The sequence below is a fragment of the Zosterops lateralis genome (assembly GCF_965231275.1).
Source record: "Zosterops lateralis genome assembly, chromosome: 9".
Classification (NCBI taxonomy): domain Eukaryota; kingdom Metazoa; phylum Chordata; class Aves; order Passeriformes; family Zosteropidae; genus Zosterops; species Zosterops lateralis.
The window spans coordinates 19,534,396-19,549,275 of NC_139769.1; positions in this window are offsets into that span (position 1 = coordinate 19,534,396).

Genomic DNA, 14,880 nt, shown 5'->3' on the forward strand with positions numbered 1-14,880 from the left:
AGAAGTTTTATAAGAACACTGATTCCCTCAGTTCCAAGACATTTCCTGAATGTAATGATAAATTTTTGTTTTACCACACTGAATTGAAGCTTTTGACATTCATGGTTTCCTTCTCTTCAACATTTGCTGTTTCACAGAAGAATGTAATTGGGCTCCTCCTAAATTTCAACATTGGACAAAATACATTCAAAAGACAATAAAAGACTTTCCTGATGCCTAGATTAAAAATTATTGCTGATTATCCTTCATCCAGGGTATTGTCAGCTCCTGGAAAGAATGCTGTTTGTTGAGTTATCATGATTATTCCTAACAGATGATATTCTCCTTGGTTCTTGTGACAGAATATTCATTAATGCAGTTCAGCACTTAATATTCTTCCAGTTCAACCAAACTGGTTTAACTGCGGAAGGGAAAGCTCACTGCCCTGTGATTCCCAGCATTGCTGCTGGATACACTTCCACAGAGCTCAGCAGGAGGTGATCCTCCAGTCCTCTTGGCTGGTTATATAATGTAACATTTCCAGGGCGCTGGCTGCCCATGGTGCTGAAGTCAGACCTGCTGGAGCTCACAGGGGCTCCACAGCCCCTCAGTGCTGCAGTGCAGGATGAGGAGGCAGCTTGTCCGGCAGCCCAGGGGCTGCACGAGGGAGGCTCAGCCTGGGCACTGAACACCCTTTCTCCTGGGGCTGCAGATACGTGGCAGCTGCATCCTGGGCTGCTGCAAATGTAATGCCAGCCCCTGGTGTGCTCACACACACAGGGACAGCACATGCTCTGTGGAATTGTCAATATTCCATGTATCTGATATTTCCCATTTTGTGCACCCATTTGTCAAGTATTGCTTCAGAGCACTATTGCTAGAGAAGATGTGCATAGGAACAGAGTCTTAAAAAGGTTTCCTCCCAGAACAGTGGAAATGCTCAATGGAACTATATTTTGTTTGTGTTTCCTTTTTGTTAAGGAAATAAAATGCTGAAGTAATTTTAGCTGTATTTTACCATAAATAGTTGGGAAAATTAAAAAATGGCAAGCAAAGAGTAGAAAATTTTTCTACCACGTCTGAGGTCACATATACAAAGATCATACCTGAAGCCATAGAATAACTGAAGAGTTATTCTCATATTGTTAGGAAGTAGAAACAAAATTTTGTGATCTGTGTTTTATTTCAGATCTTTATTTCCTGTTTTGTTTTTTTTAAAGCTGCATTTTCACATTTCTAGTCTATGATTAACTGTTGTGAATGAATTTTCTGAACAAAAGCTAGAATGCAAACACAATTCTAAAATCTGAACAATATTCTTTATTACCCTACATTTCTGATGGTATGATAACTTCCTCTTTTAGTTAACTTCTTCTTAAGTCAGTAAAAGTGGAAGCATCTATACAGAATAACTTTGGATGCCATATTTTCATCTTACATAAAAGTCTGTCAATATGTAGCAATTTCAATGTTGTTAATGTTCTTGTATGCTAGTCCTGTAATATTCAATTACTATATTACAAATTACTACGATTATTAAAGGTATTATTTAAGACCATTATTTAATAAATAGTCTGAAAACTCTTTTAGTCTCTGATATTTACTTTCATTTTGAGATCCTGTTACATTTTGATGAGGATTAAGTCTACTGGAAAGGAGAATACATCCCAACATTATCTTATTACAACTGAGGTAGTAAGATCTCTCTACTGTAAAAACTAATTAACATCAGTATTAGGAATAGCAACTATTCCTAGAGAAAATGTCCTGAATCAGCAAGATGCGGAAATATACCCAGCCACGTACCCCGAAAACTAATTACCTGCTGGCCAGAGGAAAATATTGATTGTAAGAAAGAAGAAACAGTGAAGTTCAGCAGCAGTCACTTAACCCTGATGCCATCATATTTAATATATGTAAAAAACAATGCTACTTTAAAAATTTTTTACAATTCAAAATTGTGTTTACGGATAAATGCTATCATGTAAACACCTTAAGACTTGCATTTTATGTAGAAGTGATTGCATACTCATGGCTCAGCTGGCCTAACTAGATTCCTTTGAAGCAGAGCAAAATCAGGAATCTTAAATCTCAAAAAGTTTGTATTTTGACAGGTTAGGTTTAGAAAGTAAGCTCGAGAATAAAGCCAAAGCTTTCCTCATTGCACTGTTGTTCTGTAGTGTATTTAGTTCTTGAGCTTCGTGTGATATACGGTGCTCAGTAGTACATTGCTTTAAAAAATGGCAGCACATTAGTCATGTTCCCAAGCCTGATTATTTATCCACATTAGGTTAATGCAAGCACGAAGCAAAGTCTTCAGAACTGGAATGGCAATTAACATTCACAGAGCTGCAGATGGACTGAGAAAGCACAGACTTGGGCTATCAGTTCAATTGCAGTTCTCTGAATTTAGAGAATTGTGCCTTCTTCATCTTACTCTGTTTTTGTTCAACAAAACCCTGTGGCTTTGCAGTGCTACTTGTGAGTAACAATATCCAGGTTTTTTTAAGGTCAGTTTGAGAGGTATGTGCCCTTTCCAGAAAATCTCTTTCCACAGCTCATCAGTGCATACACAGTGACATTCTGCAGTCAGGTGTCTCCACTTAGAGAAGTATTGAGCAAGGGATTTTTTAGTCTGTTGACCATTACATGCTTCTGTACCAATGCTCTTGAGGTGACCTTTCTGAAGTGGTCTGAGCTATCTGCTTGTTCATTTTCCAGGCTTCAGGGAGTCTCTTTTGAAAGAAGACATCAAAGAGCATTTTCATGTTTTTTTCACACCTATTCTCTTGTGTTCTGCTGTTAATAAATCCCACGTATACAGAATAACAAAGCAGGGTCTCCACAGAAGAATTAGTTCATTATAAGAACTGACTGAAACAGGAAGCAGGATGGGCCACCTGCATTAGGAAAGTCTGCAGTTAATTGAAACAGCTGGGAAAAACAAATGGGTGGGGAATTACTAAGTGAAATGAAAATAAAAGCTGCTTCTGTTGATTTCCCACCATTTTAATTTCCAATAACGTTTATATCAGGTACTCAATAAAACCTCAATAAAAGCTTTTCCCTCAAATGTATGATATGATGATGGATCTAATGGAAGAAAGAGCACATTTTCTAAAATATATGGAGACATCTATTTAGTAGATAAAGACTAAAGATTGTGCAGACAGTTCTTTCTCCTTTAACAGGGGCTGAAATCTGCATGTTTTTAGAGGATTCTGGGATCCCTTATCTTGCTCTGAGCATTCACAGAATGGCAAGGTGCAATGTTGGATGGTCCTGGGTCTGGAATTTGTTTGCAGTTTTGCTTTCCTTTGAAAACTGAATGGATTGGGTATGAGAATCTATACAGAATTCCTCCTGGATTAATTAGCGTGCTTAATGTACAATTTTGGTTTTCCATCCTCAAAATACATATTATTCTGTTCATGCTGGGTGAGGTAGGTGAACTGGCTTTCATTGAGAGTAAATTTTAAGAAATTTAAATTCCCCATGAAGTTAGATCATATATAATCCTGGAGAGAGCTTGAGCCATGAAAATCAGTAAATTCTGTAGTAATTTAATGAAATAAGTGGTTTCAGCTGGCTCTGACTGGAACTAGATGTTTGAAAACAGAGACCTAAGCTACTTAGAGCCAAAGTGCATTTACACTGTGGAAATGGGCAGTACAGCTGGTCCTTCCCCTGGTTAAGCTTACAGCTTTGCAGTCAGCACTTACACACCCCTGAACTGGAGCTTGCCTGTGGACTGTCACACTTAATAGATACAGGTAAATTTGTTCAGTACCTTTTTAAAATCTCCTTGAATCTTTGCAAGTGAGTAGAAGACAGAAATGAAGAAAGTAGAAAGGGTTTGCAAAATAAAATTCCCTGTCAAAGGGGAATTTTGTCTTTGGGAAGACTTAGTGGGGTATGTCTGCACTTATAAATACAACAGGGTTGGGGTCTGGGGTTGAACTCTGGCCCATAGCAAACTGTAGTGTTTGTTGGTGCCACACACCCTAATTACCTTTTCCTTTTATGCCTGGGTATGATTCAGTTAAGATGGTTTGGACATGGGTGCAGCATTTCAAGAAGGAAAGAGAAGTTTTGCTATGTGGAAAGGAGCCATCCCTCAGAGCCCAGAAATCAGCTCAGGATATTTTATTTAGTAACATGGCTGTATTTGCATTCAGCCAAGTGCTGTCTTTGGACCTGAGAGCAAGGAACCATCTACTGTTTGATTTCTGCTGCATTCTGACAAGTAAGTCTTTGTCTGTTCTTTGTAAATTTACAGCTTTGCATTACAGAAATACTTGGCTGTATTCTCCTATATTTCTCAATGCAGGTAATTGTCAAGAGTGACTAATAAAAAGTAAGGTGGGGATGGTTATCCTGCTGACTTGCCCATCATCCCACCATGTTTTCATACATCCTTTTGGCAAATCTTAAACTGTCACATCATGCTGATACCCTTTTCTAACTTATCCCTGTCATATTCTCTGTAGAGATGAAATAGGGAAAAATTCTTCAGAAGTTTAAAGTTGAGCTTAGTCCCAGTGGTCTGGCAACCCACAGGCTACAGTACTAACCAAGAGTCTATAGGTTTAACCAGCATGGCACTGATAATGGCATTTAAAGGCTGTAGTATCTTCTTGTTTGGATTTTCTAGCAATGGTGGCATTAAGATTTCCTTCCTGAGATATAAAGACCTTTTTCTGCAGGCAGAAAGTCCAAGAAAGAAAATTACATTTCTGTTCAGAAAGCACCCCACGTTTCAACATCTTAAAATAACAAGATTTTGTGAGTATGTCTCATTGCAAGCAAATCAATTTTTAATGTATACTGCTTCTTGACATCATCCTGGAAGGCCTAGTTTACTTTTAAACAGGGATGAAAGTGGTGTAAGTGAATATGGAGAAAATTCTGTGGGCAATCTTACCTGCAAGATGGAGGTGTTAATCCAAATGCTGTGGGCCAAATTTCAGTAGTTAGCTATGTTCTGTCTGGTAAAATGCTTCTTGCAGTTTTAGTTGGACACTTAACCTGTTCTAAATGCTGTGTAGTGCTTTGAATATAATGAGCCAGGAGATGTGTTTCAGCTCAGTAAAACATGCTGCATTTCAATAGTGGGTAAAACAATGGATATGCCACAAAGCATGATCCCAGATGCTGTAAAATACTTTTATGTTTAAATAAGGGTATAAAAAGCAAACTCTTGCTGTTTTCTAAGGCTGTAAAAATCATGGAAGTTTCTGAACTGAATAATGGTGAGAAGAACTGAAGGTGTTTATTTGGAAAAGAATCAAAATTGTATTACTTGAAGAAAAATAATAGAGAATATCCATAAACCTTACTGAAGTTTATGACATAGTGTTTTTCTTGCTGCCTTTTTAATTTCCTATTCATGTTTTACAGAACAGAAATAAAAGTTTTAAATAATATTTCACTTAAAGGGATTCAATTGGTCATTTCTATTAATGTTCCCTTTTTACCCTATTTTTTTTTCTTTTTTTTACTGAACTAATTTAAATTGGTGTGTGACCCTGAGGGGTTGAATTAAATCCATCCTTGTAAGGAATGGGTGCTGCCCTCCATAGGACTGCTGAGGGGCAGAATGCAATAGCACCTTCCCATGAATGAGGAATTTGAGTGTCAAATTTGAAAGGCCAAAGTTCTCTTCCCAGCCCCCTGTGAGCAAAAAGAGGAATTTATTGAATTGGTGCTGTTGTCTGAAGGTAGTACTGTGGGAAATGCACTTCTGTAATGCACAGCAATGAACAATGCCAAATACAAATATAAAAAAATCCCCCAAATGTGTCCCAGATCTTCTGAAGATCAGTGTTCTTATCTCCCAGGCAGTAACAGTGGCTTGTGTAAATGTATAAGAACTAAATAATGTGTGGTTTAATCTTGGCTACCATTTCCCTGAAATGATAAAATAACAATTTTCTAAGTTTTGATTTGGATAATTGAGATTTCTGCATATGGGTGAGAATAGCAAGATTGTAAAAGCTACTCTGAACATGAAAAGTTTAAAACAACTTTGTAAAACTCTTAGGAGGGAAGAAAAATCTGCAGGGAGGAAAAAAATGGGTCTGAAATAACTAAGACATACTTAGTGGTGAGCTATCAGGGATTACTGCTCTTTGCTCCTAGCTTGTCACTTGAATATACCAAAAGAAAGATGCCTAAAAGACAATTCAAAGCACCTTTTAAAATAAATTTAGTATTTATGTATGGGCACAGTGGCTGTCATTGTAGTGTGCCCATCCTCAGGCTGGTCATTCTGTCACCTCGGGCACACTGCTGTGTGAAGGTTGACATCCTTCCCTGAGACTTAACAAAATCCTGAACTGGTTAATAGTCTTAGCTGCCTCTTTTTGGAGACAAATAAGGCTACTGTTGTTCATATAGCTCATGATATTCCAGGATCCCAGCCTCAGCAAATGCATTGGATAACCAGAGATCTCTACATTGCTTTGAAAGAAGTGATTTGAATTCTGACTTCCCTTCCTCCATTTCTACCAGGGGTTTGACTCAGGTGTGATTCCCACACCACTCTGTGGACTTCTGGCATCAGCACAATGCTCAGAAAAGTCCATAAGGGCAGCAGTTAGTAACTATTAGGAGAGGATACATTCTTTTCATTACAAGAGAACAGTGTACATTGAAAGTTCTTGTAAAACTAGCACAGAAAATTGTGAGCTGAAGTAAACACTGGCATAAATGTAGGTATTTTTTCAAACTTGTGGAAAATGAAAACCGGAGGCATAATCTAAGCTATGTTCACAATATAAGTATGTAGCTTGCATGGTGGTATTTAAAGGTTAATAATTTCGACACTAGCGAAGAATCACCCTGTCATGTGTTAACCTTTTCTCCCTCTTTGTGTCTCTAAAAGAAGCATTGAATCCTGTTCTGAGTTAGGAAGTTGTGGTCTTGGATTAATACTGGGTGGTTTTTCAGCTACCACAGACCAGGATTGGAGCAGTCGAGGTGCTGGTGGGAAACAGCAGGGCTTTGTGTTGCTTTGCAGTTGTACAGAGCAGTGTCTGATACTCCAGGCTGTGACAGTGGAACAGAACAAAGCTGTCACAGCTCAGTAAGCACTTCTGACATCAAACTGATCAATGAATTATCCCACACAAACATTTCATTTTTCATCTTCCAAATGAAGATAAAAATGTATTCTAAAAACCCACAACAATGCACATTAACTCACATTACAGCCATTCTTTTACAGTTGCTGTTTATGACCAAAGGACACAAGTTTACTCCCAATTTAGGATGTGACTGGAATTTTGCAGATTTGTGGGATTTAGTGAGCTGACAACAGTGGAGTATAAATGATGACGACTCAGGCGATACTCCATCAGAATCCTTCTCTTTACTGACACTCTCCATAACTTATATTTTTTAAATGTCTCTTCAGCACTTTAAGGCTATTCTTTTATCATCTCCAGCACATATCCCTGTGTGCAGTCATAATCGTCTGTTTGCAATATCAAAATTAAAACACCACTATTATCTCACAGGAGAAAGAAATGAAATGTGTGAGGAGTGAGCATCAGTGAACAGCTAGAAGCAAAGATTTAATTTACAGAGAAAGAGGTTTCTGTCCACAAGAAGTTCAATGCAGGCCTTCTTTCTAGCTTTAATGAGGGGACATTTAGAATCACCAATTAAGAATCACAAAGTCAGTGAGTCTTTAAAGGACTGCTTAGCAATGTGACTAAGAGAATAAAATTCATGGGCAATGCTGGTGAAATTTTACATAAGCTTTTAGATCTAATTAATAAAAAAGTGCCGAGATTTTGATTAATGAAGGCATTTACATAACCTTCAAGATTTGATATTAATTTTACAGGGAGATTTAACTAACTTATTAGCAAATGACAGAGAAATTGAATAAAAAGTTCTACTAAATCTTGTAATTAGTTTCTGCAGCTTGGCTTGCAGTGCTGCAGAAAGTAGAGCTATTTGCACAAGGGCAAAAAATAACTTTGGACACACAACTTGTGCTGGAGCTCCTGAAAGTGCTTTCAATCCAAAAATACAATTTTAAAAACATGCACAAACTCATATCAAGGACCACAAAACAGGAAAAGGAAATTTCAATCAAAGCCACTGTACAGTTCAGACTATAAAGTTCTTATCTATATTTTATAGACCTCTGTCCTGACCAAGCAAAAATTCTGTTCTGAGTTTTTGTCTTGCATTAGTGTATTCCTAGCCAAGATTCACATCTCCTGCTTCTAAAAAAGCACCAAGACATTAAACAATAACAGTAAAAGCCACTAACATGAAACTGGAAAAAAAAAAAAAAAGCCAATTTGTCAAAGTGCTTGTGGTGTTAAGGCAATTAAATAGCAATAAAAAAGCACTAAGGCCCATAATTGTTAGCTTTGAAAATCCATTTTAGATTTATAACTATAATTAAATGATTTAAAATCTATATTAAAAGAGATGGTTTGACAGAGATAGGAAGATGCTGAAGATAATATTGTGGAACTCAAAAGTGGGAAACTGAAGAAACTGCATTTCACACATACTTCTTTTTTATTGATTTTTTGCTTTTGATGGACTAACAAATTATTGCTTATTTGCTTTCTTATGAATACAACAGAGTCAATCTGTCACAAATAAGGAGAAAAATGATTCCAGATGGAATCTACCTCAGCCAGTGCTTTGGGAAAATATTTGTCTTCTCTGGGACCAGATGGAATGCCATAGGGCTATTTGCAAGAATTAGTTTTTGGGTTTTGTGGTGGTGATTTTTTTTTTTTTTTTTTTTTTTTTTTTTTTTTTTTTTTTTAGTGTAGCATATAATGAAGAAAAAATGTGAAAATACATTCTCAAGTATGAAAATATGGCTGCTGCAGGGAAACACCTCCTGCCCGTGTTCCTACTTCCCGTAAGCTCTCTCGTGGTCAAGGAGGAAGGCAGGCAGGCACATTAATGCAGGATTTTAGCAGGGAACCATCAGGAAAAACAGGAAAACTTGCCTAGGGAACAGGCAATAAGAGCCAATTTAAAAGACACTGGCTTTTTCAGTAGAAATAAACCCCAAGAAACCAAGCATTAGTTTGTTGCAGCTTCCCATCTACTTCAGACTGTTTATGAAACATGTCTGCAGGTCTTATATCTGATGCAAGGGATGACAACTTTAGCCTGAAAACTGTTAATAATACTTTCCTAAATTATCCCTGTTGGAAGATCTTTTTGTTTTATTACCACACACGAGTTTTACAGATAATACAAGTCATTTCCTGAAGGGCACATCAACAAAACCCAACTTGAATTTATACCACATTTTCCTGGAAGGATTTAAGGGGAGTTTTAAAACAAAGTGCTAAATTTTAGCTCTGGAGTAACTTAATTACATGACAGTCATTCTGCAGTTTTTGCTCATTGTAGTCAAAATCAGTTTAAAGGCTGAGCATGACTTGCATGATTTACACCAGAGCTCTATGACAATCCTCGTGGTTTGGATAGATTACCTTTGCTCACACTGTTAAACTCTGCTCTGGACTGTGAGATTTTGGATACATTGTTCAGTGAACTCAGGATACAGATCAGTTCATGAGTTAAAGGGAAACTCAGTAGATAAAGTTTGTGACATGCCCATTTTTCATCTATAGTATGAATTAAAATATTCTGATTAATTAAAATATTAAATTTATCATTGTGGATTTTATTATATGACTGATATAAAAAAATGTTTTGGAAAGATTCCTTTTAATCAGTTATTAATAGGTGAAAGACAAGTCCTTGGGTTGTAAATTACTTTTTGATCCTCAGAAACTTGTCAATCAAGTAATTTCATGTAAATTCAATGGCTTATTTGTAAGGACAATGGATATTTTTGGCTAAGCATCAAATTCTTTTTCAAAGTGCTTAGAATAAATATCAGCTTAGATACTTAATTTCTTTTGAAAAATTGGTAGACATCTGAAATACATTTCTTTTGTTGCTTGGCAAGTTACTTATACCCAGTCTATGGGAATGCTCCAGTGCCTGGAAAGCAGGCTACAAAAACACACCAAAATGGGGACATCCAAGTAATCTTGTTTTATCCTGAATTCTACCCTCATGTTTTGCTGCTGGCTTTCATGTTTGTTTCTTGTTAAGTTACATGTCTGAGCTATACGGAAGTTGTTTGCAGCTGTTGTGTATTTTTGATTCTTCAGAACTCCTGGTTATGGTTTCTTAAGCCATATAAATTGCTGATTTCTTCCCTTCTATCTGTTGGTTGAGGAAATGATACAATTTCCTAAAAATCTTACCTGGCTCATATGCATACATGAACCTAGAACACTCCCTTAATGTGTATTAGTTTTCTGTGCTGCAGTTTGCTTTCCGGGATTACAACAATTGAGATCAGATGAAATTCATAGATATGGATCTCTTTGCAGAAGAATTCTGGCTCCAGATTTTCCATCCTCCCTTGCAGGGTCACACACTCTCCTTGGAGCTGGAGCTTGAGGGTACCTGTCAGACTGTAGAGTTTGATTTGCTAAATCCCACTAGTACAATAAGCCTTCCTAGTTTGGACTTTCCTCCTTGTTCCTTGAGGGCATAATGAATTACCTATATATAAATTTTGAACCGTGCACTATGTGTAGACCAGATAGGAAAACACAAATTAGTATCTCAATCAGTGCTCCTTGAAGATTTTCATTTCTGCTATGAATTCCCAGATGTACAGGAAAAGTCACAGCTATAAATCCCCTGAGCTGATCAGCAGTCTCAGGGACAGAATATATTGGATTTGGAAATATTTCTTTCAAAATGTAACAAGATCAGGTAACACACCAGAACAAGACGGCAGAATGGAGGAGATAAAACCCCTGGTTTACAAGGCAGATGAGACTTCAGCTTTTACCTCAGTAGCACTGTGCTCTAGAGATAAAGCTGGAAAGCCAAGATTGAATGTATAATGCAAATGCTATCTAGATACAAATGTAATTTATTGCTTTTACTCTTTCTCTTTGCACTTTGAGTCTTGGAGGAATTAGTATTTAATTCAGAAGATATTGTTCTTGCATTGCTGCAAGTTTATGTTGTCCTGGACTTGGCAAGGATACTAGAATCTAATTAAACCAGTAGAGGAATGAAGGTTGGGAATCAGTAGGTGCGAGAGATTCACAGAAAAAAAGGAAAAATCTCTTGCTTTGAGTCAAAAGTGAGGTATCAGAACTCAGATACATTAAGCAGGGAGCAAATGAAGTCTCTAGTGCAGCTTGCTTGGCAGTCAAAAGAATGTTATTATAATAGCTTTTTAGTGGAGTGGACATATCCAATTTCCCCAGAGACCCATCTGGCTTAGCAGTGCAGACTTTCTAACTTCAGATTCTAATACTTCACAAGATGCCTCATTTCTCCTTATGTAATGAATTGGAAACAGCATTGTTTCAGAGCACAAAGTCCAAGTGCTGCTCCATTAGATAAAAGAATTCTCAAGGAACTTTACAAATAATAAAAACAGAGAAAACTGGCCCTACAGTCTGCATGTGAAAAATTTCAAATTTTAAATATTAGATGTCTCTAGAGATGATAATCAAACGTTATTTATCTCTAAGACAATCTGAGGAAAATAGTGTGGCTGATATAACAATACAGATCCTTTAAAAATGCAAAAGAAACTGAAAGGGCTGACAGTAGGGAATATCAGTATCTTGGAAAAGAAGAGATCCCTAAAAAAGAACGTGCTTTATCTGATGTTGAAGGACTGATAATATTTCCAAATGACTTAACACTGTTACTTTTGCCAAAGGCATAAGAGCTGCAATGTAGCTGTAACACAGTACACTGTTTTATGCATTCTGAATGTAACCATCAGGATTAAAAGCCTTTCAGCATTCTATACAGACAGTTACGTTGCTGCACAAAGTCAGTCTTCAGTAATTATGAAGAATCTAAAGCAATTCACAGTCTGTATTCATATTGTAATTTCAGCCTTCTGGGTTGGCAAACAGTTGTCTGCAATCTATTGTAAGAGAGGTAAAAAGAAAAAAAATACTTCCCATGCTAATATAAGATTAAAGAAGAAAGCAGGGAAGAAGAATACAAATAAAAATAACAGATTAAACTGAACAAGATAATATTCTTTATTCCTTGGTCTACATGACCCTTTCTTAAGATTTTTCCTCAGTCTAGTATAGTTCTCCTGCTGGGTAGTACACTTACAGCCTGCCAAAGAAAACTACTGCAGCTGAAAACAGCTCTTTCTTTCACAGAGAGAGCAGGATGGAAGTGTAAGAGTGAAGGCTGACAAAAATCAAGAAACAGGAGCTCTCTGATTTGTGTTGGGATGCTCTGGGACTCTCTAGCTGTCCTGCAGTGGCTGAGAAAGGATGTCTGAGCATGAAGAGCTCTCTGCATTACATGACTCTCTTGCTCACTGTCTTCCTGGACTTGTGAGGCATTTGTTGACATCACAGGCTGCACTCAGCTCTGGGTTATGCTGCAATAAGCAGGGACTCCTGGCAATGCCAAGGCTGCATAGCAAGTGATTTATGACCATGTCAGTCCTTCTCTGGTGTTTTTACTGGATAGATGTCAGAGGGTCCTAAAAGGCAAACCTGTAATCTTTAGGAAAATGCAGCAGAAATGCCAGGCTCTAGTACTGAGATATAAATTTATGGGAAAAGGAATGGTGTGTTGTCATCTCTCATGAGTTCCTTATCAATAGTAAAGGAGTGTGCACATATAACTAAAAATCTTGTGTACAGTGGTGCTTTTTGGTGGTTTTTATTCCACTCATGGAAAATCACCCTACCCTGAACTGATTTAATTTTACTGAAGTACAGAGGAGTGTAATTATGAATACAATTTTTATGGCTCAGTAAAACATCTGTTGTTCTAATCAACAACTGGAGAGAATTTTCTGTATGAATTGATTATTTAAGCCCTGAAATTAGACGAGAAAACCTCATATTTTACCTGACTGTTATTTCAGCACTTATTTTTGCCTACTTATAATACAGATTCATGGATACCCTATAACTAAAGCAATATGCCTAAGACTCCGAACATGAGTTCTGCCTCTGCTCTTGAAGTAATATGTAAATTACCGGTTACTCTTTGAAAAGAACACTTAGATTTGAGGAACCAGTACTACAGCTTTTTAAAGAGTTTTATAAAATATATGAATGTATAAAGCTGTGTCATACTTTCCATCAATTAGTACATTGCTACTTGCAATGTTTCATGACCAGTATCATTGACTTCACAGATATCTGTGTTTCAGTAGGTTTCTGAAACAGGAGACTGAAGTAAACCTTTGCAGGCAGGTCCATCCTGTGCTGTGCTGAAGAGGAGAGAACTTCCAGAGGACAGCAACACCCCCTCTCCCTGAACCCAGACCTTGCACAGTGCTGAAGGAGGGGGCTCAGGTTGTTCAAATACAAGCATGAAATACATGGCTGAAATAGAAGGACTCAAAGAAACTCTCCTAGGAAACCAGAGTAAAGTCCCTTCTTTGGACCTTGTTTTTAAAAGTCACAATGTAAGTTACCTTCTTTTGTAACTGAGACAACACTAACAAAGGAGTTAATGAACTGAAAGTGATATAAAGCCTAAAGGGGAACATAAGGAATGCCGGATATCTTTAGAATAACATTCTTGAACTACAAGCTGCATATAATTTGTGACATTTGATCAAACACTAACTGGATCAACTGTTTTCCTTTCTTTTCGATAGCACGGTGTTTAGATCTGCTCAATCACACCTGCACATTCCATCAGCCAGCTCCATGCACAGTTAAAAGTTAGGAGGAGTGAAAACTCTGTATTGCTCAGATGATTAATTCACTGATTTTGAAGACTTTAGAGCAAAAGGGAAGAGCTGCATGGCCTGAAGTCTTAGTTTGAGACAAATATGTTCATTTCACTTTTGAGAAAATGCTCTTATGACATCATCTGTCGGCACAAAGCACTCATATTTTGGCTGTATTTCTAGGATGATGCAGGGCTAAGAGTTTATAATGCAAGTTCATTAAATTGTTCTGTTTTGGAGGAATGGGTTAAAGACATTTTGAAGCTTCTGTTTCTAGTTTATCTTCTATGGTTCTGTGAGTGTTCTGATGAAGGTAGGGAGCATAAGATTTGTTTCTGGGTGGAGGGAGTGAACTAGGAAGGAGAAAAAATTCTGAAGTACCTAAGATACTTTTTTGCTTTTCATTTGAGATTAAAGCGGGGGTATAGGATCCCCTAGAATACCATTAAAATGAGCAATGTTTTTAAAGGGCAGCAGAGTGTCCAAAAATGAGCTCTTCTGAGCTGAGAAGAAACTGAGGCTAATGTCAGAAACTATTGATTAGGCTCTGGCCCACTAAAAGCAGTCAAACAGAACAACGGTGGGATCTTAGCATAGATGAGGTAGCTGTGCCTCCTTAAATCAGTAGTTTAAGTTTGGAATCTTTTTAAAGACACTGCTTTATTTAAATCCTTGTGTTTGTATGTGAGCTCAGACTATAAAGTGAGGAGAAAGCATAATGAAGGTTAATGGAGCTCTCTGGGTTCATGCAACTCACATGAATTAGAAATAATTTACTAAGAGGAGGCTCACCAAAATCAAATCTAAAAATACTTCATGCAGAGTTCATAACAGACTAAATATCACTTCCAGACAGCTGCAATGTAATTTTGCCAAAATGAGATAAAATAAATGCCAAGTAAGTGTCAGACTGAACAAAGGAAGGGTCCCTCCTGTGTCCCTTTATAAATACATTTTCTTCCACATTATTCCTTTTGTAAATGGGGAAGGAATAAGAATGGAAAGAACAAGAAACATTAAAACCCAAAATGAGTTCTGGACCAGTCTCTCCCTCCTCTCTTTGGTACAGGAGAATGTACTCCTGAAATCTCATTATCTGAAGTCAAACACAACAAACATCATTCTCTCTCTTATTT